Below are 24,644 nucleotides of genomic sequence, written 5' to 3'. Positions count from 1 at the left end.
TTTTTACATTTACGCTGGTAACCAGGGTAAACATCGGGTTACTAAGCGCGGCCCTGCGCTTAGTAACCCGATGTTTACCCTGGTTACCAGTGAAGACATCGCTGGATCGGTGTCACACACACCGATTCAGCGATGTCAGCGGGACCTCAACGACCAAAAAAAGGTCCAGGCCATTCCGACACGACCAGCGATCTCGCAGCAGGGGCCTGATCGCTGGTACGTGTCACACATAGCGAGATCGCTACTGAGGTCGCTGTTGCGTCACAAAACTTGTGACTCAGCAGCGATCTCGCTAGCGATCTCGCTATGTGAGACGGGGCCTTAAGACCTGTGAACTTAGAGTTCGTGTACGGGAGCATGTGCAGGACATTGGGGCGGCCAAGACAGTGTCTGATGTTCTTGATTTAAAAACAATCCCCCGTCACTTCAAGTCACACCATAGGGGTAATGCAAGATTACTTCAGGTGAGGGGGATTGATGCCCTGCACATGGGGATTAGACGTGGTGATAATAAGACAATTTTAGCACAAATGGAAACAAAGTGGATCGTGTCACTTGATACCATGTCACTGAAAGGTTTAAACGAAACACTGGGTTTCGCCTCCTTTATATGACAAACTTCTATCCCCCCCCCCCCCTTCGGCTGCTTTTTCGCTAGGTTTCCTCCTGTTTCCCATCAATTTACCCCCTTGTCCTTCAGCTGGCTCTGTTGTTTTTGTTTTTATTTTCACTTGCTTATTTTGTATGGTTTTTAATGTTTTTATATATTTTTTGCATTACTAGTAACCTGTGACACTGCGGGGTCCATTGTGTCCTTCATCTGCCCATCCTCCCCCTGTTTTGAAACCTGTGACTTATACCATGCCATCATCTCATCCATTGCGTACTTCAGATACATACCATGGATAAGAGGCAAGATATTCTTCTGTCTGCTATGGAGCATAGCTGCACATTTGGAATGGACTGACATCTATTCAACTATTTTATCTGCATTTTCATGCACTCAGATATTTACCACGTTGTACGAATTTTGATTAGAGGAACGAGCGTTGTATTACATATACACTTTATGTGGTCTTTCTACGGTTCCAATATGTGCCATGGTTATATGTGTAATTTTGTTACCCCTTCCAGGCCGTGCGCATCGCGTTGTTGCCAGAGGTGCCCTGTTGCGGACCGGCGTCTCCATGCTTTGTGCGCACGCCCTGGGAGTGTTTTCTCCCTGCGCGTGCACGCTGGGCTTGACACCTGTGTGTGCATTCAGGACCTGACGACTGCAATGCGCATGCACCGAAAGCGCCTTTGTAACAACTCTGCTGGCATCACGGCATGGCCTCTCATCTCTCACACTATCTTACCCACTGCTCCAGACCATGATGTGGTTTCTGTTTCATGCCAGCTCCATATTCTGTGTCTCTGCTCTCTGCATGCTTCCTGGCTGTGTGCATAGGGGGGCAGCGCCTGAACTCTCTGGTTCTTATAGGAATCAGGTGCATCTGTCTAATCTGTTCCTGACCAATTGCCAGGAGGCTTCCAGTATTTAGTGCAGCTCCACCCAGTGGTCAGGGCCTGTGCAATGTGTTAGCTCAGTTTGTGTTTTGCTTCTGAGTTTGCCAGGCCTTGCTCTGTGTTACTCCCTCTCTGGAGGCTTTTCTCTGTGTTCTTGCCTTGATCTTGTTGTCCTCCCTCCAGGAGGCAGAATATCCTGGTCCCTGTGTCTTTGTTCTTGTGCCTTGTCTTGTTCCATTTCCTTGTCTGAACTTAGTCTTATCTCGGTCTCCTTGTCTGTGGCTTCCTTCCCTACTGTGTCTTTCCTCGTGTTCTCAGTCTGCTTACACTCCGCACTCTTGCAGCTCTGCCTGCTCTGTACCTTTGTCGCTTTACCTCTGCTCCGCACTCCTGCGGTTCTGCTCCTTTCTACTCTGCTTATCTTCTGCTGCTGCAGTAATCTCTTGCTGCAGCTCCTCTCCGCATTCCTTGCGGTTCCGCTCTGCTTAGCTTCTGCAGCTAAACACGAAGAAAACACGACTATAGACTCCAAAATATGATATCAAATAATACACAATATATTTATTAGGGAAACAGGTAAGGATGACAAAAAGGAAGAGGAAGGGGTACAACCACTAGCACATGCCAGAAATGGACGCCCGTCAGGACATATCTTTAAATAGAGGACTAGGTAAGTATCACTCTATATAAATATTGCACTATCGCCACCTAGCCTAAACTATAGTAAACCCAGGCAACAAAATGAAAATAAAGGGAACTCGTGACAATTAACATAACAGTGAGCATATTACCCGTATTGCAGCCAGGAAATGTCCGAGAGCGTCCTCCCCGACGCGCGTTTCGGCACTGTAGCCTTTCTCAAGGGGTAAGAAGGGAAGGGAGCGTGTACACATTAAAAAGCCCTATGCTCCAATCAGCTTGCAGTTTACCTAATGACCAGGTGGCCCAAGTCGTAAAGTGGCAAAATGCTGTAACAGACCCTGCAAAAAACACCCAATCAAAGCGGAGAGTCCAGAACCATCACTGCATGTGACGCAGACGTAGTCACAGCAACAGGACGCTCAACGCCGAGCGAACATCACGGATATGTTGTAACCTCGCCGTCACTTCCTGTGACGCGTGCGCTACCATGGCAACAGGACACCCGGTGGCGGCATGTGTCAAGTGATGTCAGCTGACTCTCACAAGAACACATAGAGACGCCACGGGCCGGCGAGGGAACTGGGACCATGCAGCGCACGCGTACTAGGATCAGGCTGACATAATAATGATTTGATGCGGGAACCCAAATATACTGCTGTCACCGGACCAATATTAATACAGGTGAAAATGTCAAAAAAAGACAGTATAAAAAATCACAATCTCATAAATAGTGGTTCACATGCAGAGAAGTATAGCATATCATGTAGTAAATCAGTTGAATATAAGAGTAAACAGACAGCGAAGAGGTTGTAAGCAGTTCATCTTCTACGTCCAGAATTGCGCGGGGCATACAGCATTTGCAGATGGACGCAGGTCCGTGTCAAGGGCAACATCCATACCCAGTCATAGCATATAGAGAACTTCATCATGGAGGAATTATATTAGAAGGGCTAAAAGGTAAAAACACGTGTAAATAAAAAATTAAAACCAACACATATGCTATGCCAACGGTAATATTATAAAAATGGTACAAAACTGATATTTTCGTTAAGTCCTTTAGGATGGACCGTGTCTAGAGTCCAGATCCATCTGGACTCTTGCTGAGAAAGTCTAGAGCTAATTTTCCCTCCACGGATACCTAGATCCACAGTGTCAATCCCCCTCACTCTGAGCGCAGAACTATCACAGTCGTGATATAGCTTGAAATGGCGGGGTAGTGTACGGAGAGTGGATGGATCCGTGTGGCCGACGGCCGCCTCAATACCCAAAACGCGCTCATGCACGCGTACTTTCAACTGGCGTGTAGTTAGTCCAATATATATTAGACCGCACGGACACATAGCAAAATAGACCACATTTCTGGTGGTACACATAATGTGTTTCCTGATGGTGTATATATTTGATCTAGAAGAATTAGTAAATGTGTCCGTGCGATCCACATTAGGGCAGGCGACACATCGGCCACAAGGGACACATCCACACCTCGGACCCACGCCATCAATGAAGTTCTGTCTCTGACCACCCTGATAGTGACTTCTAACCAGGTAATCCCTTAGATTTTTAGAGCGTCGGATAGTCACACTTGGTTTGTCAGGGAGGATCTGTCTAAGGATGGAATCTGTACGTAAGATTGGCCATGCTTTTTGAAGACAGTCTTTCATGCGTGAAAACTGAGCATGGTAATTGGTAATGAAACGTATTTTATTGGAAGAAGTATTGCGAGCATCACGAGCATATAACAGAGAGTGTCTAGTAGAGTATTTTGCTCTATTGTAGGCTCGTTTAATACTACGTCTCCCATATCCGCGCTCATGAAATCTCTCACATAGATCTCTGGCCTTTAATTCAAAATCTGCATCATTAGAGCAGATCCTTCGCAATCGAAGGAACTGTCCGATTGGGACAGAATTGATCATGTGCTTTGGATGAGCAGATGAGGCATGGAGAAGACTATTGGTGGATGTTTCCTTCCTATAAATGGTGGATTGGAGTGTATCACTTCCATCCCGCCAAATTGTCACATCTAGAAAGTCTATCCTATCTCTGTCACTATGGTAGGTGACAAAGATATTTTGGTCATTTCTATTCAAAACCTCCATAAATTTCTGAAGTGATTCAGGGCATACCTGCCAGATCAGAAAAATGTCGTCGATGTACCGCATCCAAATGGGGATGCGGTCCATCGACGACTGATCTGACAGGGCGAGGTCCTTCTCCCACAGCCCCAGGAACAAGTTGGCGTAGGCCGGCACCAAAGAAGCGCCCATTGCGGTGCCCTGGAGCTGCAGGTAAAAGGACCCTTTAAATGTAAAAAAATTGTGGGTTAAAGAAAACTCAAGGAGAACGAGGATCAGATGGACTATCCCCCGAGGTAGATCAGACATTTCCAAATAGTATTTGGTAGCGGACAGGCCATCATTGTGTTTAATACTGGTGTATAGTGATTCTATGTCCCCAGTGACCATTAACATGTCATGACCCATCTGGAGACCGTCCACCCTCCTCAAGAACTCACCCGTGTCAAGCAAAAATGAAGGAAGATTTTCCACGAGAGGTTTTAATTTGGAATCGATCCAACGATTGGTGTTCTCCAAGAAGTTCCCTGGCCCAGAGATGATTGGACGTCCCGGGGGACTCTCCAATTTTTTGTGTATTTTGGGGAACAGGTACATGGTAGATACCATAGGTTCCTGTACTTGTAGTGCCAAAGCCAGCTCCTTAGTGATGGTACCATCAGCAACAGCATCATTCAAAATTTTCAAAAGTTGCCCATTAAAGGACAATAGTGGATTGAATGTCAGCCATTTATAGCAGGCTTTGTTGTTTAATTGTCTAAAGGCTTCTTTTTCATATAAGGCCGTTGGCCAAATTATGATGTTACCGCCTTTATCAGCCGGCTTCAGCACTACATCCGGGAGAGCCCGCAGGACGTCCAATCTAGTACGCTCATCTCTGCTCAGGTTATCTCGGACGATCCCCCGCGGGAGCTGACGGAAATCCTCAGAGACAACCCGAACAAAGAGATCAATACTAGGGCAAGAAGCAAAGGGAGGGAACTTCTTGGATTTGCTCCTAATTGAAGGAGGAATCTTACCTCCTTCACCTACTTGTTGTTCAACATAAAGATCTTCCAAATCTTGGAGGGTTAGTTGTTCTTCCTCTGCTGGGAACAAGGTATACAGATGAGGATCAAAAAAATATCTTTTGAATAATAGTGACCTGGCAAATAAATGAAGGTCCTTGATCGCAGAGAAGGTGTCAAAATTAGATTTGGGTGAAAAAGACAATCCTTTGCTAAGCAAAGAGAGATCACTGTCAGTAAGCTTATGTGTACTTAAATTAATTACCTTTTTGTTCTTGTTGTCTGGTGGTTGTACCCCTTCCTCTTCCTTTTTGTCATCCTTACCTGTTTCCCTAATAAATATATTGTGTATTATTTGATATCATATTTTGGAGTCTATAGTCGTGTTTTCTTCGTGTTTCGCATTAATTTGGCGACTCTTTCCTTCATTATGTCCTTATTGACATGTATCACAGTACACTTACAATGATATTTTATAGCTAGAATAATTCTGTGATTTTTTTCTTGTCCTCATGAGGTGTGTTGACGTTAGCTTCTGCAGCTGCAGTAATCTCTTGCTGCAGCTCCTCTCCACATTCCTTGTGGCTCTGCTCTGCTTAGCTTCTGCTGCTGCAGTAATCTCTTGCTGCAGCTCCTCTCCATATTCCTTGTGGTTCTGCTCTGCTTAGCTTTTATTGCTGCGCTATCTCTTGCTGCTCTACCGCTCCTATCTGCAGCTTTGCGGTTCTCTTCCAGTCTGAACAGTGTTGTGAATTCCGTTCTGGAGCTCCCTCCTGTGGTTGCTAATGGTATTTTTGTGAGTTCTGCCCTTGGGCTCCCTCTGGTGGTTTTGAGTGGAACTGCTGCTCCTTTAGGTAGCTGTGGCAGCTGCCTTCACTAATCGCCTTGCCTGGGTTTGTTATTTAAACCTGCTCTGGGCTTTAGTTCATGCCAGCTGTCAATGTTCTTGGTTGGATTTGGCTCTCTCCTTGGATTTCTCATATGGCCTGTCCTTGTCAGCAAAAGATAAGTTTTTGCTAGTTTTGTTTGTCCATTTGCTTGGACTCTATTGTTTTGCAAATATGTCTCTTGTTGTCCAGCTTGTCACTATGTCATATTCAGGCTAGCTGGAAGCTCTGGGAAAGCAGATTTGCCCCTCCACACCGTGAGTCGGTGTGGAGTTCATTTTTGTAAACTCTGCGTGGATTTTGTAGTTTTTAATACTGACCGCACAGTATCCTTTTCTCTCTGTCTATCAAGTTAGTATTGGCCTCCTTTGCTGAAATCTGATTTCATTTCTGTGTACGTCATTTCCCTCTTCGCTCACAGTCAATATTTGTGGGGGGCTGTTTTTCCTTTTGGGGTTTTCTCTGAGGCAAGATAGCTTTCTATTTCCTTCTTTAGGGGTAGTTAGTTCTTAGCCTGTGAAGAGGTGTCTAGGGAGAGTCAGGAACATCCCACGGCTATTACTAGTGTTGTTGTTAGGATTAGGGACTGCGGTCAGTATAGATACCACCTTCTCAGAGCTCGTCCCATGTTGCGTTTTAGCCACCAGGTCATATCAGTGTGGCCTCTTAACCACCAGGTCATAACAGTACAGCTGGCCACAAATGTGTTAAATGCATCTCAAAAGAGGGAAAAGAAAGTTCTGAGCCATTTTTTTTTCCTTTGCAGCTTGTTTTGTCTTTTTTTTCCCCTTAATCTCTGGGTGGTTCAGGATTTTGGTGCTGATATGGAGGTTCAGGGTCTGTCCTTGCGCGTGGATCAACTCGCTGCAAGGGTACAGAGTATCCAAGATTATGTTGTCCAGACTCCGGTATTAGAGCCTAGAATTCCTATTCCGATTTGTTTTCTGGGGATAGATCTAAATTTTTGAACTGTAAAAATAATTGCAGATTGTTTTTTGCTCTGAGACCCCGTTCCTCTGGTGACCCCATTCAGCAGGTGAAGATTGTTATTTCTTTGCTGCGTGGCGACCCGCAGGACTGGGCATTCTCCCTTGAGCCAGGAAATCCTGCATTGCTTAATATTGACGCATTTTTTCAAGCGCTCGGATTGCTGTATGACGAGCCTAATTCTGTGGATCAGGCAGAAAAAACTTTGCTGGCTCTGTGTCAGGGTCAGGAAGCAGCAGAAGTATACTGCCAGAAATTTAGAAAGTGGTCTGTGCTCACAAAATGGAATGAGTATGCCCTGGCAGCGATTTTCAGAAAGGGTCTTTCTGAAGCCCTTAAAGATGTTATGGTGGGGTTTCCCACGCCTGCTGATCTGAATGAGTCAATGTCTTTGGCCATTCAGATTGATCGGCGCTTGCGCGAGCGCAAGGTGGTGCACCATATGGCAGTGTCCTCTGAGCAGAGTCCTGAGCCTATGCAATGTGATAGGATTTTGACTAGAGCAGAAAGGCAGAAATTCAGACGTCAGAATGGCCTGTGTTTTTACTGTGGTGATTCTGCTCATGCTATTTCTGATTGCCCTAAGCGTACTAAGAGGGTCCCTAGGTCTGTTACCATTAGTACTGTACAGCCTAAATTTCTCTTGTCTGTTACCCTGATTTCCTCATTGTCGTCCTTTTCTGTTATGGCATTTGTGGATTCTGGTGCTGCCCTGAACTTAATGGACTTAGAATTTGCCAAGCGCTGTGGTGGTTTTTCCTTGGAGCCTTTACAGAGTCCTATTCCCTTAAGGGGGATTGATGCTACGCCATTGGCCAAGAATAAACCTCAGTACTGGACACAGTTAACCATGTACATGGCTCCAGCACATCAGGAAAATATTCGCTTTTTGGTTTTGCATAATTTGCATGATGTTGTTGTGCTGGGTTTTCCATGGTTACAGGTACATAATCCAGTGCTGGATTGGAGATCTATGTCTGTAACTGGTTGGGGTTGTCAGGGGATACATAGTGATATTCCTTTGATGTCCATTTCCTCGTCCCCTTCTTCTGAAGTTCCTGAGTTTTTGTCGGATTTCCAGGATCTATTTGATGAGCCCAAGTCCAGTTCCCTGCCTCCTTATAGGGACTGTGATTGTGCCATTAATTTGATTCCTGGCTGTAAGTTCCCTAAGGGCCAACTTTTCAATCTGTCTGTGCCAGAGCATGCCGCTATGCGGAGTTATGTAAAGTCCTTGGAGAAGGGGCATATTCGCCTGTCTTCGTCACCATTGGGAGCGGGATTTTTCTTTGTTGCCAAGAAGGATGGCTCCTTGAGACCCTTTATAGATTATCGCGTTCTCAATAAGATCACTGTCAAATTCCAGTACCCTTTACCTTTACTTTCTGATTTGTTTGCTCGGATTAAGGGTGCCAGTTGGTTTACTAAAATCGACCTTCGAGGGGCGTATAATCTCGTGCGTATTAAACAAGGTGATGAATGGAAAACAGCATTTAATACGCCCGAAGGCCATTTTGAATATCTTGTGATGCCATTCGGGCTCTCTAATGCTCCATCGGTATTTCAGTCCTTTATGCATGATATCTTCCGGAATTATCTGGATAAATTCATGATTGTGTATTTGGATGATATTTTGGTTTTCTCCGATGATTGGGAGTCTCATGTGAGGCAGGTTAGGATGGTATTTCAGGTCCTTCGTGCTAATGCGTTGTTTGTGAAGGGGTCTAAGCGCCTCTTTGGAGTTCAGAAGGTTTCTTTTTTGGGTTTCATTTTTTCTCCCTCGGCTATTGAAATGGACCCTGTTAAAGTCCAGGCCATTCATGATTGGACTCAACCTACATCTGTAAAGAGCCTTCAGAAATTTTTGGGCTTTGCCAATTTTTATCGCCGCTTTATTGCTAATTTTTCTAGTGTGGTGAAGCCTCTGACCGATTTGACGAGGAAGGGCGCTGATGTGATGAATTGGTCCTCTGCGGCTGTTGAGGCCTTTCAGGAGCTTAAATGTCGTTTTACTTCTGCCCCTGTGTTGCATCAGCCAGATGTTTCTCTCCCTTTTCAGGTTGAGGTTGATGCTTCTGAGATTGGGGCAGGGGCCGTTTTGTCTCAGAGAAATTCTGATGGCTCTTTGATGAAACCATGTGCTTTCTTCTCCAGAAAGTTTTCGCCTGCTGAGCGTAATTATGATGTCGGCAATCGGGAGTTGTTGGCTATGAAGTGGGCATTTGAGGAGTGGCGACATTGGCTTGAAGGAGCCAAGCATCGCGTGGTGGTCTTGACTGATCATAAGAATCTGATTTACCTCGAGTCTGCTAAGCGGTTGAATCCTAGACAAGCTCGGTGGTCTCTATTTTTCTCACGTTTTGATTTTGTGGTCTCGCATATTCCGGGATCTAAGAATGTGAAGGACTGATGCCCTTTCTAGGAGTTTTTTGCCTGATTCTCCGGGAGTTCTTGAGCCGGCTGGGATCCTCAAGGAGGGGGTGATTCTTTCTGCCATCTCCCCTGATTTGCAGCGGGTACTTCAGGAGTTTCAGGCTGATAAACCTGACCGCTGTCCTGTGGGGAAACTGTTTGTTCCTGATAGATGGACTAGCAGGGTAATTTCTGAGGTTCATTGTTCGGTGTTGGCTGGTCACCCTGGGATTTTCGGTGCCAGAGATTTGGTGGCTAGGTCCTTTTGGTGGCCTTCCTTGTCGCGGGATGTGCGTTCGTTTGTGCAGTCCTGTGGGACCTGTGCTCGGGCTAAGCCTTGCTGTTCCCGTGCCAGTGGGTTGCTTTTGCCTTTGCCTATTCCTGAGAGGCCCTGGACGCATATTTCCATGGATTTTATTTCTGATCTTCCTGTTTCTCAGAAGATGTCCGTCATCTGGGTGGTTTGTGACCGGTTTTCTAAGATGGTCCATTTGGTACCGTTCCCTAAGTTGCCTTCCTCCTCTGATTTGGTTCCATTATTTTTTCAGCATGTGGTTCGTTTGCATGGTATTCCGGAGAATATTGTGTCTGACAGAGGTTCCCAGTTCGTTTCTAGGTTTTGGCGGTCCTTTTGTGCTAGAATGGGCATTGATTTGTCTTTTTCTTCAGCATTCCATCCTCAGACAAATGGCCAAACGGAGCGAACCAATCAGACCTTGGAAACCTATTTGAGATGCTTCGTGTCTGCTGAGCAGGATGATTGGGTGACCTTTTTGCCGTTGGCCGAGTTTGCCCTTAATAATCGGGCTAGTTCGGCTACCTTGGTTTCGCCTTTCTTTTGTAATTTTGGTTTTCATCCTCGTTTTTCTTCAGGGCAGCTTGAGCCTTCTGACTGTCCTGGTGTGGATTCTGTGGTGGACAGGTTGCAGCAAATTTGGACTCATGTGGTGGACAATTTGACGTTGTCTCAGGAAAAGGCTCAACGTTTTGCTAACCATCGTCGGTGTGTTGGTCCCCGGCTTCGTGTTGGGGATTTGGTCTGATTGTCTTCTCGTCATGTTCCTATGAAGGTTTCTTCCCCTAAGTTCAAGCCTCGCTTTATTGGGCCTTATAAGATTTCTGAAATTATCAATCCGGTGTCTTTTCGTTTGGCCCTTCCAGCTTCCTTTTCCATTCATAATGTGTTCCATAGATCCTTGTTGCGGAGATATGTGGTACCTATGGTTCCCTCCGTTGATCCTCCTGCTCCGGTGTTGGTTGAGGGGGAATTGGAATATGTGGTGGAGAAGATTTTGGATTCTCGTTTTTCGAGGCGGAAGCTTCAGTATCTGGTCAAGTGGAAGGGTTATGGCCAGGAGGATAATTTTTGGGTTGTGGCCTCCGATGTTCATGCTGCCGATTTGGTTTGTGCTTTTCATTTGGCTCGTCCTGATCGGCCTGGGAGCTCTGGTGAGGGTTCGGTGACCCCTCCTCAAGGGGGGGTACTGTTGTGAATTCCGTTCTGGAGCTCCCTCCTGTGGTTGCTAATGGTATTTTTGTGAGTCCTGCCCTTGGGCTCCCTCTGGTGGTTTCGAGTGGAACTGCTGCTCCTTTAGGTAGCTGTGGCAGCTGCCTTCACTAATCGCCTTGCCTGGGTTTGTTATTTAAACCTGCTCTGGGCTTTAGTTCATGCCAGCTGTCAATGTTCTTGGTTGGATTTGGCTCCCTCCTTGGATTTCTCATATGGCCTGTCCTTGTCAGCAAAAGATAAGTTTTTGCTAGTTTTGTTTGTCCATTTGCTTGGACTCTATTGATTTGCAAATATGTCTCTTTTTGTCCAGCTTGTCACTATGTCATATTCAGGCTAGCTGGAAGCTCTGGGAAAGCAGATTTGCCCCTCCACACCGTGAGTCGGTGTGGAGTTCATTTTTGTAAACTCTGCGTGGATTTTGTAGTTTTTAATACTGACCGCACAGTATCCTTTTCTCTCTGTCTATCAAGTTAGTATTGGCCTCCTTTGCTGAAATCTGATTTCATTTCTGTGTACGTCATTTCCCTCTTCACTCACGGTCAATATTTGTGGGGGGCTGTCTTTCCTTTTGGGGTTTTCTCTGAGGCAAGATAGCTTTCTATTTCCTTCTTTAGGGGTAGTTAGTTCTTAGGCTGTGAAGAGGTGTCTTGGGAGAGTCAGGAACATCCCACAGCTATTACTAGTGTTGTTGTTAGGATTAGGGACTGCGGTCAGTAGAGATACCACCTTCTCAGAGCTCGTCCCATGTTGCGTTTTAGCCACCAGGTCATATCAGTGTGGCCTCTTAACCACCAGGTCATAACAGAACAGGTCCCAACCTGTTCCTTCTTTCTCCTTTCCTTCAGGCTTGTTTCCGTACCTGCATATCCTGTGTGAACAGGTCCCAACCTGTTCCTTCAAACCTCATTCCTTTCTGCTTGTTTCCTTTCCTGCACCTCCTGTGTGAACAGGTCCCTACCTGTTCCTTCATACACCACATCAACCAGCCCTGTGTTCTCTGCCATGCCTGCCAGCCCTGTGTTCTCTGCCGTGCCTGCCAGCTCTGTGTTCTTTGCCGTGCCTGCCAGCCCTGTGTTCTCTGCCGTGTCTCTGCCAGCCCTGTGTCTCAGCCGTGCCAGCCTACTCATCTGAGTTTCAGCCGTGCTCTTCTGCCAGTCCTGCCTGATGCCTGCACCAATCCAGGTGTTCCTGTCTCCCAACAGGGATCAGCAGCCACAGCCAGACACCACCCTGGAGTAGCACCTGGCAGCTGCCTGCTGCACAAGCCTGACCTCACCATCAGAGGTGTTATGACCCCAATGGCAGAGGGTCTCAGAAGTAATTACCAAGTCTGCAAACACAAAAAAACAGCTCATAGGACAGTGGTAACTGGGCTGACCGTATAACTAATCCTAGCACCACAAATAGCAGCAGCCGGGGAACGTGCCTACGTTGGTTCTAGACATCTCGCGCCAGCCGGAGAACTAACTAACCCTAGAAGGGAAAAGATAGACCTTTCTTGCCTCCAGAGAAAAGACCCCAAAAGTTGGATACAAGCCCCCAACAAATAATAACGGTGAGGTAAGAAGAAAAGACAAACGTAAGAATGAACTAGATATTTAGCAAAGAGAGGCCCACTGACTAATAGCAGAATATAGTAAGATGACTTATACGGTCAGCAAAAACCCTATCAAAATTTCCACGCTGGATATACAAGAACCCCCGAACCGTCTAACGGCCCGGGGGGAGGATACCAGCCCCCTAGAGCTTCCAGCAAAATCAGGAATCACATTTAGTACAAGCTGGACAAATAAATAAGAGCAATGCAAATAACCAAAAAACAAGGAAGCAGGACTTAGCTTAATTTTGCAAGAACCACGACCAGCAGACAGGAGCAAACAGAAAGGAACTGATTACAATGATGCCAGGCACCAGACTGAGAATTCAGGAAGTTTATATAGCAACACCCCTGGACTAACGACCCAGGTGGGTGCCAAACTAGGGAAAGACAATCCCAGAGTCATATCACTAGTGACCACAAGAGGGAGCCAAAAAAGTCTAATTCACAACAGTACCCCCCCTTTAAGGAGGGGTCACCGAACCCTCACCAAGACCACCAGGGCGATCAGGATGAGCCAAATGAAAGGCACGAACTAAATCGGCCGCATGCACATCAGAGGCAACCACCCAGGAATTATCCTCCTGACCATAGCCATTCCACTTGACCAGATACTGAAGCCTCCGCCTGGAGAGACGAGAATCCAAGATCTTCTCCACCACGTACTCCAACTCGCCCTCAACCAACACCGGAGCAGGAGGCTCAACAGAAGGAACCACAGGTACAACGTACCGCCGCAACAAAGACCTATGGAACACGTTGTGAATGGCAAATGACACAGGAAGATCCAAGCGAAAGGACACGGGATTAAGGATTTCCAATATCTTGTAAGGACCGATGAAGCGAGGCTTAAATTTAGGAGAGGAGACCTTCATAGGAACAAATCGAGAAGACAGCCATACCAAATCCCCAACACGAAGTCGGGGACCCACACCGCGGCGGCGGTTGGCAAAACGCTGAGCCTTCTCCTGTGACAACTTTAAGTTGTCCACCACATGATTCCAAATCTGCTGCAACCTATCCACCACAGAATCTACCCCAGGACAGTCAGAAGGCTCCACATGTCCCGAGGAAAAACGAGGATGGAAACCAGAGTTGCAGAAAAATGGCGAAACCAAAGTAGCGGAACTAGCCCGATTATTAAGGGCAAACTCAGCCAACAGCAAGAAGGTCACCCAATCATCCTGATCTGCCAAAACAAAACACCTCAAATAAGCCTCCAGAGTCTGATTAGTTCGCTCCGTTTGTCCATTAGTCTGAGGATGAAAGGCAGACGAAAACGACAAATCAATGCCCATCTTAGCACAGAAGGATCGCCAGAACCTGGAAACAAACTGGGATCCTCTGTCAGACACGATATTCTCAGGAATGCCGTGTAAACGAACCACATTCTGAAAGAACACAGGAACCAGATCGGAAGAGGAAGGCAGCTTAGGCAAAGATACCAAATGGACCATCTTGGAAAAGCGATCACATACCACCCAGATGACAGACATGCCCTGAGACACCGGAAGATCTGAAATGAAATCCATGGAAATGTGTGTCCAAGGCCTCTTCGGGACAGGCAAGGGCAAGAGCAACCCGCTGGCACGAGAACAGCAAGGCTTAGCTCGAGCACAAGTCCCACAGGACTGCACAAATGACCGCACATCCCGTGACAAAGAAGGCCACCAAAAGGACCTAGCCACCAAATCTCTGGTGCCAAAAATTCCCGGATGCCCTGCCAACACCGAGGAATGAACCTCGGAAATGACTCTGCTGGTCCACTTATCAGGAACAAACAGTCTGTCAGGTGGACAAGAGTCAGGTCTACCAGCCTGAAATCTCTGCAACACACGTCGCAAATCCGGAGAAATGGCTGACAAGATTACTCCCTCTTTAAGAATACCAACAGGTTCTGCGACTCCAGGAGAGTCAGGCACAAAGCTCCTTGAAAGAGCATCAGCCTTCACATTCTTTGAACCTGGTAAATACGAGACCACAAAGTCAAAACGGGAGAAAAACAATGACCAACGGCCCTGTCTAGGATTCAGGCGTTTAGCAGACTCGAGATACATCAGATTTTTGTGATCAGTCAAGACCACCACACGATGCTTAGCACCCTCGAGCCAATGACGCCACTCCTCAAATGCCCACTTCATGGCCAACAACTCCCGATTGCCAACATCATAATTCCGCTCAGCGGGCGAAAACTTCCTAGAGAAAAAAGCACATGGTCTCATTACCGAGCAACCAGGGCCTCTCTGCGACAAAACGGCCCCTGCCCCAATCTCAGAAGCATCCACTTCAACCTGAAAGGGAAGTGAGACATCAGGCTGGCACAAAACAGGCGCCGAAGTAAACCGGCGCTTCAACTCTTGGAAAGCTTCCACGGCTGCAGGAGCCCAGTTAGCAACATCAGAACCTTTCTTGGTCATATCCGTCAAAGGTTTAACAACGCTAGAAAAATTAGCGATAAAACAACGGTAGAAGTTAGCAAAACCCAAGAACTTCTGAAGACTCTTAACTGACGTGGGTTGAGTCCAATCATGAATAGCTCGGACCTTGACTGGGTCCATCTCCACCGCAGAAGGGGAGAAAATAAAACCCAAAAAGGGAACCTTCTGTACTCCAAAGAGACACTTTGAGCCCTTAACAAACAAAGCATTCTCACGCAAAACCTGAAACACCATCCTGACCTGCTCTACATGCGAGTCCCAATCATCAGAAAAAAACAGAATATCATCCAGATAAACAATCATAAATTTATCCAGATACTTCCGGAAAATATCATGCATAAAGGACTGAAACACTGAAGGAGCATTAGAGAGCCCAAAAGGCATCACCAAGTACTCAAAATGACCTTCGGGCGTATTAAATGCAGTTTTCCATTCATCTCCTTGCTTAATGCGCACAAGGTTGTACGCACCACGAAGATCTATCTTGGTGAACCACTTGGCACCTTTAATCCAGGCAAACAAGTCCGACAACAGAGGCAAAGGATACTGAAATTTAACAGTGATTTTATTCAGAAGCCGATAGTCAATACAAGGTCTCAAAGATCCGTTCTTCTTGGCCACAAAAAAGAATCCCGCACCAAGAGGGGAAGAGGATGGACGGATATGCCCCTTCTCCAGAGATTCCTTGATATACGAACGCATTGCGGTATGCTCAGGTACAGACAGATTAAATAATCTTCCCTTAGGAAATTTACTACCTGGAATCAAATCTATAGCGCAGTCACAGTCCCTATGAGGAGGGAGAGCACTGGACCTGGACTCGCTGAATACATCCTGATAATCAGACAAATACTCAGGAACTTCCGAAGGAGTAGAGGAAGCAATAGACACCGGGGGGGAATCACCATGAATTCCCTGACAGCCCCAACTTGACACAGACATTGCCTTCCAATCCAAGACTGGATTATGGGTCTGTAACCATGGCAGACCCAAAACGACCAAATCATGCATTTTATGCAGCACAAGAAAACGAATCACCTCCCGATGTTCAGGAGTCATGCACATGGTTACCTGTGTCCAAAACTGCGGTTTATTTTCCGCCAATGGCGTAGCATCAATACCTCTAAGAGGGATAGGATTTACCAACGGCTCAAGAACAAAACCACAGCGCTTGGCAAACGACAGATCCATAAGACTCAGGGCAGCACCTGAGTCCACAAACGCCATGACAGGATAGGAAGACAATGAGCAAATTAAAGTCACAGACAAAATAAATTTAGGTTGCAAATTACCAATGGCGACAGGACTAACAACCCTTGTTAGGCGTTTAGAGCATGCTGATATAACATGTGTAGAATCACCACAGTAAAAACACAACCCATTCTGACGTCTATGATTTTTCCGTTCATTTCTAGTCTGAATTCTACCACATTGCATTAAATCAGGTGTTTGTTCAGACAACACCACCAGAGGATTAGCGGCTTTGCGCTCCCGCAAACGCCGGTCAATTTGAATAGCCAGCGCCATGGAATCATTCAGACTTGTAGGAATGGAGAAACCCACCATCACATTCTTAATGGCTTCTGAAAGGCCATTTCTGAAATTTGCGGCCAGAGCACACTCATTCCACTGAGTAAGCACGGACCATTTCCGAAATTTTTGGCAATACACTTCAGCTTCATCCTGGCCCTGAGAAATAGCCAGCAAGGCTTTTTCTGCCTGAATTTCAAGATTGGGTTCCTCGTAAAGCAATCCGAGCGCCAGAAAAAACGCATCAATATTTGCCAATGCCGGATCTCCTGGCACTAGCGAGAAAGCCCAATCCTGAGGGTCGCCCCGCAAAAAAGAGATAACAATTTTAACTTGCTGAGCTGAGTCTCCAGATGAACGGGGTCTCAGAGACAGAAACAATTTACAATTATTCCTGAAATTCCTAAACTTAAATCGGTCTCCAGAGAACAGTTCAGGAATAGGTATTTTAGGTTCAGACATAGGACTACTAGTAACAAAATCTTGTATGCCCTGCACACGAGCAGCAAGCTGATCTACACTTGTAATCAAGGTCTGGACATTCATGTCTGCAGCAAGCACAAGCCACTCAGAGGTAAAGGGGAGGAAGAAAGAAAAAAAAAAAAAAAAAACTCAGAATTTCCTTTCTTATTATCCCACTTCTGCAATGCATTAAACATTCAACTTTGGGCCTGGCATACTGTTATGACCCCAATGGCAGAGGGTCTCAGAAGTAATTACCAAGTCTGCAAACACAAAAAAACAGCTCATAGGACAGTGGTAACTGGGCTGACCGTATAACTAATCCTAGCACCACAAATAGCAGCAGCCGGGGAACGTGCCTACGTTGGTTCTAGACGTCTCGCGCCAGCCGGAGAACTAACTAACCCTAGAAGGGAAAAGATAGACCTTTCTTGCCTCCAGAGAAAAGACCCCAAAAGTTGGATACAAGCCCCCAACAAATAATAACGGTGAGGTAAGAAGAAAAGACAAACGTAAGAATGAACTAGATATTTAGCAAAGAGAGGCCCACTGACTAATAGCAGAATATAGTAAGATGACTTATACGGTCAGCAAAAACCCTATCAAAATTTCCACGCTGGATATACAAGAACCCCCGAACCGTCTAACGGCCCGGGGGGAGGATACCAGCCCCCTAGAGCTTCCAGCAAAATCAGGAATCACATTTAGTACAAGCTGGACAAATAAATAAGAGCAATGCAAATAACCAAAAAACAAGGAAGCAGGACTTAGCTTAATTTTGCAAGAACCACGACCAGCAGACAGGAGCAAACAGAAAGGAACTGATTACAACAATGCCAGGCACCAGACTGAGAATTCAGGAAGTTTATATAGCAACACCCCTGGACTAACGACCCAGGTGGGTGCCAAACTAGGGAAAGACAATCCCAGAGTCATATCACTAGTGACCACAAGAGGGAGCCAAAAAAGTCTAATTCACAACACAGAGGCTCCAGTGAAAACCCAGGCAGCTGTCATAGTCATGCCCCTTCCAGCGTAGTCTGGTTTGTGGCACAGTGGGGCCACAAACCCCCCGAGCTCACGCCCACCAGTCAGGGCGTGAGCGTGACAGCCTTGTGATTTGCTGCCGGCAACCACGTGACCGGGGTCATTAGGGTATTTGAAGGTCCTATTGGGAACCTGATGTCATCCCCTTGAGAAAGCGGCACTGCGCTGCCGCGAAACATGGGTCAGGATCCATCATCCAGCTGTCCCCCCATCACGCCCCTTTACCGGTAAGCCATGTTCATCTACAGCAGACCTCCTGCACATACTACGATATTAATAATACTCTATACGGTACCAGGTATTTAATGCGGACCCATGTAGGTATAATAACTCATAAATTAATCATTTAACAGGAGGAAAATGAGTAATAAATATACCGAAAACTGTAATTTTAAATTTCATAAATATTTTTTATTGTTTAATACCATGAATTTGTTTTAACAATCAATACATAGGTCTTTTTAATACAAAAACTTAAAGTGAATAAAACTAAAGTGTCAGACAAGACACAGAATGGAGTAATCGGACTATATATATATATATATATATATACCATATATATCTGCATATATGAGATGCGTAAGGTCTGTTTATTTAATTAATTTTATATTTAACTTATGAGTTTAATGTCACATATGTATGGATAATCATAAATTTTAGCACATTGCACTTTGTTATAACAATAGCTGTAAATGCCTTGTATTTATAATTGATATGCACTGAACACTTTAATAATCTAATTTGCACATTTGTTAATGTAATTAATTGCGATATATTTATTAAGTAACGCGTTCTGTGCCCCTGGTAACCATTCTCCTGGCCTCTGTGCGGCTGCCCATTCAGTGTGAGCGAGGTGCGAGGCCCGGCGCCGGTCCGCCCACGTGATCACTGAGGGGCGTCTGCTCGGGGCTTCAGTTGTTATGGTGATAGGACGCTGTGCGCGTGCGCACAACGGGTAATTTCTGATAGGCGCACTGGACACTTTAATAATTTGCACATTTGTTAATGTAATTAATTGCGATATATTTATTAAGTAACGCGTTCTGTGCCCCTGGTAACCATTCTCCTGGCCTCTGTGCGGCTGCCCATCTAGTGTGAGCGATGTGCGAGGCCCGGAGCTGGTCCGCCCACGTGATCACTGAGGGGCGTCTGCTCGGGGCTTCAGTTGTTATGGTGATGGGACGCTGTGCGCGTGCGCACAATGGGTAATTTCTGATAGGCGGCCGCCCGGTCATGTGACCGGAACGGCGTACTATTTAAACTGGACTAGTTATCACTTGAAACCACGCCCCCTGAGGAAGCAACACAAATTATATGCGAAACGTGCGTTGGGGATCCAAGACGCAGATTGGAGTCGGACGGTTCACCTTATTATGGGTAACTAATTAATACTATCTTTTTCTTGTACACTAATGAGGGATTGATTGTTTGCAACTTATGATGTGGATATTTTGCTATATATGAGAGGGACTATGATCTCAAGGGAGGAATTACTTATGGATATCCGCAGCATATAGTACACATATATGAGTGGAAGGAAGGTGTCTATAAATGGTAAAGTGCACATGCACATTTTGATCATATTCTTATATGGGCACTAGAGCGAGCCCTTATCACTCTATTAGTATTTTTAGTCCGATTACTCCATTCTGTGTCTTGTCTGACACTTTAGTTTTATTCACTTTAAGTTTTTTATTAAAAAGACCTATGTATTGATTGTTAAAACAAATTCATGGTATTAAACAATAAAAAATATTTATGAAATTTAAAATTACAGTTTTCGGTATATTTATTACTCATTTTCCTCCTGTTAAATGATATTAATAATACGTTTAATCTTCTTTTGGAAGTCTGTGGCTGTGATACTTTGTTCAGCTGGCTTATTTGGTTTAGACCACTAATCACCTTGGACACACATTGGACTATGGGGGTCCCCTTTTTGGGGTGTATTGGGTGGTCTTTCTGCATTTTGACTGGCACCGTCTTGTCAGTGTTTTACTTTGTGTTACAGTATTTTTAACTTTTATACGTATAAATAAAAATAAAATGTGTTATTACATTTTCATCGGTGCTCTGCATTTTCCTCCTTATTTACATTATGTTTTTGGAGCGGATTGAGTTAGTCTGGGGATGGGTGTTACTATACGCCACACTCTTGACTTTCTAATATGTATTTCGGACTTCTGCTATCAGTACAGATCCTTGTGTTCTCCACTGCTCCCAGTACAGATTCTTGTGGTCCCTACTGCTTCTAGTACAGATCATTTTGGTCTCCACTGATCACAGTACAGATCCTTATATTCTCCAGTTCTCCCAGCACATAGATTCTTGTCTTCCACACTGCTCCCATTACAGATCGAAGTCTTCTCACTACTCCTGGTATAGATCATTGTGGTCTCGACTCTCCACTGCTCCCAGTACAAATCCTCAAAGGATTTATCACTCCCGGTACAGGTCTGGTTACCAGGTTGTGCATCTGTTTGGTTTAAAAGGGAATCTGTCAACAGGTTTTTGCCACCTAATCCGGGAGCAGCATAATGTAGGGCCAGAGACCCTGACTGCAGAGATGTACTTTTGATAAAATCGTTGTTTTATTAGCAGGAGATTATCACTAGTTGGTAACCATGCTGCCATAGAATCCTAGAATGTTAGATTTGGATAGGACCTCCAGGGTCCTCGTGTCCAACCCCCTGCTCAATGCAGGAGTCACTAAACCATCTCAGACCAGATGTCTGTCCAGCCTCTGAAGACTTCCACTGGAGGAGAACTCACCACCTCTTGTGGCCGCCTGTTCCACTCATTGGTCATCATCACAAAAAGTTTTTTCTAATATTTAATCTGTATCTTCTCCCTTTTAGTTTAATTCCATTGATTGTTTAATATGCAAATTACCTCTTCTGAGAAAAAGAGGACTTAACTCTATAGCGCCACCTGTTGGAAGTAGCGATCCTACAAGTCACAATCAACCCTCTAACGAGTCGTGCAATATGACTTCGGATAAAAGCCAAATCAGTATCTCAATTCGCAGACACGGTGTTTCAGGCTGTTGGCCCTTCCAACTTCCAACAGGTGGCGCTATAGAGTTAAGTCCTCTTTTTCTCAGAAGAGGCAATTTGCATATTTAATTTCCCAGAGGAGCATTGTACGGCAAATAAGCCTCCTTACCTTGACAAGCCAGAGATGGTATGTCACTCTCCATAAGGAGAAACGTTACCCCTTAGACCCCATTGATTGTTTAATGATGATCCCTCTACACTGTGACAGCCCTTCAGATATTTGTAAACAGCTATTAAGTCTGCCTCTTCACCTTCTTTTTTGCTGCTAAACATTCCCAGATTCTTTGACCGTTCCTCGTAGGACATACTTTGCAGTTTGCTCACCATCCTGGTCTCACTTCTCTGAACTTGCTCCAATTATTCAACGTCTTTTTTTACAATGTAGAGCCCAGAACTGGACCCAATACTCCAGATGAGGCCTGTCCGAGGAGGAGTAGAGGGGGATAATTACTGCACATGATCTAGACCCTATGCTTCTATTAATATAGCCTAGAACTTTGTTTGCCTTTTTTGCTGCTGCATCACACTGTTAACTCATGTGCAGTCTGTGATCAATTATTATTCCACACGTGCTGTTGCTTAGCTCTATTCCTCCCATTCTGTAGATGTAATTTTCGTTTTTCTTGCCCAGATGTAGAATCTTGAATTTCTCCTTCTTAAACCCTTTCCAACATTGGACATTATAGTACGCACAGGTCCGACTCTTCCTGTTTGGTGCAGGCTCCACCTTTCCAGGCACTTGGTAGCTCATCTATACAGCTGACATGTGCCCGCAACAGCCATGGGTGGAATTGCGATCCACCCCGACTGTAACTAGTTAAATGCTGCTGTCAATCTCTGACAGCGGTATTTAACTCACGCTTACAGAAAGGGTATCACTAATCCCGCCCATTGGTGACCCTGTCACATGATCACGGGTCACCGATGGGTCGGCTTGACAAGCAGAGGTCTGCAGCAGACCTCTATTATTGTCATTGCCAGATTGCTATGAGCACCATCCCATGAGCATTTCTGCTACACAAAGGCAATCTGATCATCGCCTGTATGTAGCAGAGGCAATCAAAGTATTGCAGCTTCTAGTCTCCCATGGAGACTATTGAAGTATGCAAAAAGTAAAAAAAAAATGTTTTCAAAAACATTAAAAAAAAATATTGTACCGAGAAAAAAAAAATCAAAACACCAGAATTAGTTTTTTTTGGTCGCCGCTACTTTGCAATAAAATGCAATAATGGGCAATCAAAAGATCATATCTACACCAAAATTGTATCAATAAAAATGTCAACTCAGCATGCATAAAATAAGCTCTCACCCACCTCATGAAAAATGGAGATGCTGCAGGTCTCGGAAAATGGCAATTTTTTTTTTTTTTACGGCACTTGGATTTTTTTTTCCTGTTTTCCAATACACTATATGGTAAAACCAAGGGTGTAGTTCATAGATACAACTTGCCCCTCAAAAAACAAGCCCTCAAATGGCCATATTGACAGAAAAATGAAAAAGTTATGACTCTGGGAAGAAGGGGAGCAAAAAAACAGAAAATGGCCCAGGGGTTAAGGGGTCAAATACCATTCTATTAGACGCTGCCCATTGTTCAAGCTTCTCTAGATCCTTCTGAATCCTTTCTGTGTCATCTCTAGTGTTCACTATCCCTCCTTGCTTTGCATTGTCTGCAAATTTGATTAGTTCACCTTTAGTTCCCTAGTCTAGATCATTGATAAAGATGTTGAACAACACTGGGGCCAGGACAGACCCTTGTGGTACCCCACTTGTAACACTGGATCCAGGACAGAGCCTTGTGGTCCCCACTTGTAACAATGGGGCCAGGACAGAGCCTCCTGGTCCCAACTTGTAACACAGGGACCAGGACGGAGCCTTGTGGTCCCCACTTGTAACACTGAGGCCAGGACAGAGCCTTATTGTCTAAACTTGTAACCAGGGCTGCCACTAGAAATTTCGGGGCCCCATACTGGCAACATTTTTGGGGCCCCCTTAAGACTCCGCCCAGGCTCCACCCCAGCCCCGCCTCCAACCCTCGAACTGTCTACAGCACCACCGCTGACTCTTGGAAAAACTACACTTCTCACCAATCACACATTAACAGTTCCCATCACCAGATCACACACATAGCCAGCAGATTTTGTTTTGGCCAAAAGGTTTTTTTAATCTGCCACGATGACAAGGTAGACTCTTTTGGCCGGGCCCTACTCTACTCTAACTTATTAAACATTTGTTAAAATATGCAATACAATTTAGGTATATTTTTATTTATTTTTCAATTTTTCAAATGACCAATAATTCCACATACAAGGGACAAATAACACAACACCATGACCAGACACCACATTATCACCACATAGCGACCTATAATACTATCTACAAGGAATAAATACTGCCACACCATGTGCAGACCACATATTACCACCACAGTGACCGAACAATATCGCATACAAGGGACAAATACCAAAGCAGCATGTACAGACCACATATTACCACCACATGGTGACCAACTACATACAAGGAACAAATACCAACACAACATGACCAGACCACATATTACCACCACACGGTGACCGAATAATAGCACGTACAAGGAACAAATTTTCACCACACCATGACCAGACCACATATTACCACCAAATAGTGACCAAATAATAGCACATACAAGGAACAAATACCGCCACACCATGGCCGGACAACATATTACCACCACATTGTGACTGAATAGTACAATACTGATCATTAATAAAAAAAAATACTATCACCATAAGTGCTATTATACATAGGAGATCTGTACTTAGTATGCAGTGTCTGTGTACAGGTAATACAGTGGTCACCGATGCCATTATACACAGGAGCTCTATATATAGTGTCAGTGTACAGGTAATACAGGGATCACCAGTGACATTATACACAGGAGCTCTATATATAGTGTCAGTGTACATGTAATACAGTGACCACTAGTGACATTATACACAGGAGCTCTGTATATAGTGTTTAGTGTACAGATAATATAGTGATCACCAGTGACATTATACACAGGAGCTCTGTATACAGTATATAGCGTATGGTGTCAGTGTACAGGTAACATACTGACTCACCAGTGATGTCTCTAGCTGAAGTCCTTCATCTTTGCGTTTCTTTTTAATCCAGCGCAGACCGCCATCACTTCTTTCAGCCAGGACTCGTCTCTGCATAAAATAACACAGTTATCTAGAGCACCGCTTTCAGAGCACATTCCCCACTTTTTTCCTTTCTTCTACACTACCCATCTGAATACAGACATTCACCCACCATTAATATATACTGTAATTGGTTATTATGCAACCCACCATTCCAAATATAAATTATAATACACCACTGAGCCCCTTCTAGCTATACATAGCCACTTTCCCCATTTAATATATAAATTAATTAGCACCTGTACTCTTTCTCCCAATTTATTTCCAGTCACTTTATCCTCAACGATCCCACTATGCACCTCCCGC

At 45.0% G+C, this 24,644-nt stretch overlaps 1 long non-coding RNA gene across 2 annotated transcripts; it reads right to left on the bottom strand.

Annotated features, from left to right (window-relative positions):
- Nucleotides 1–2,044: 2,044 nt before the first annotated feature.
- LOC143809506 (uncharacterized) lies at nucleotides 2,045–24,644 on the bottom strand. 2 transcript variants are annotated; one of them, XR_013222297.1, is made up of 3 exons: nucleotides 24,258–24,644; nucleotides 5,246–5,314; nucleotides 2,045–3,101 (listed from the first exon to the last, which is right to left on the bottom strand). It is a non-coding gene; the product is annotated as an uncharacterized LOC143809506 (long non-coding RNA). The 2 variants fall into 2 exon arrangements; XR_013222298.1 differs by having other exon boundaries at nucleotides 5,246–5,311.

Source organism: Ranitomeya variabilis, chromosome 2, assembly GCF_051348905.1.
Source record: "Ranitomeya variabilis isolate aRanVar5 chromosome 2, aRanVar5.hap1, whole genome shotgun sequence".
NCBI classification, from domain to species: Eukaryota; Metazoa; Chordata; class Amphibia; order Anura; family Dendrobatidae; genus Ranitomeya; species Ranitomeya variabilis.
Note: the sequence above shows the minus strand (reverse complement) of the source record. Positions and strands in the feature narration are given on the sequence as shown.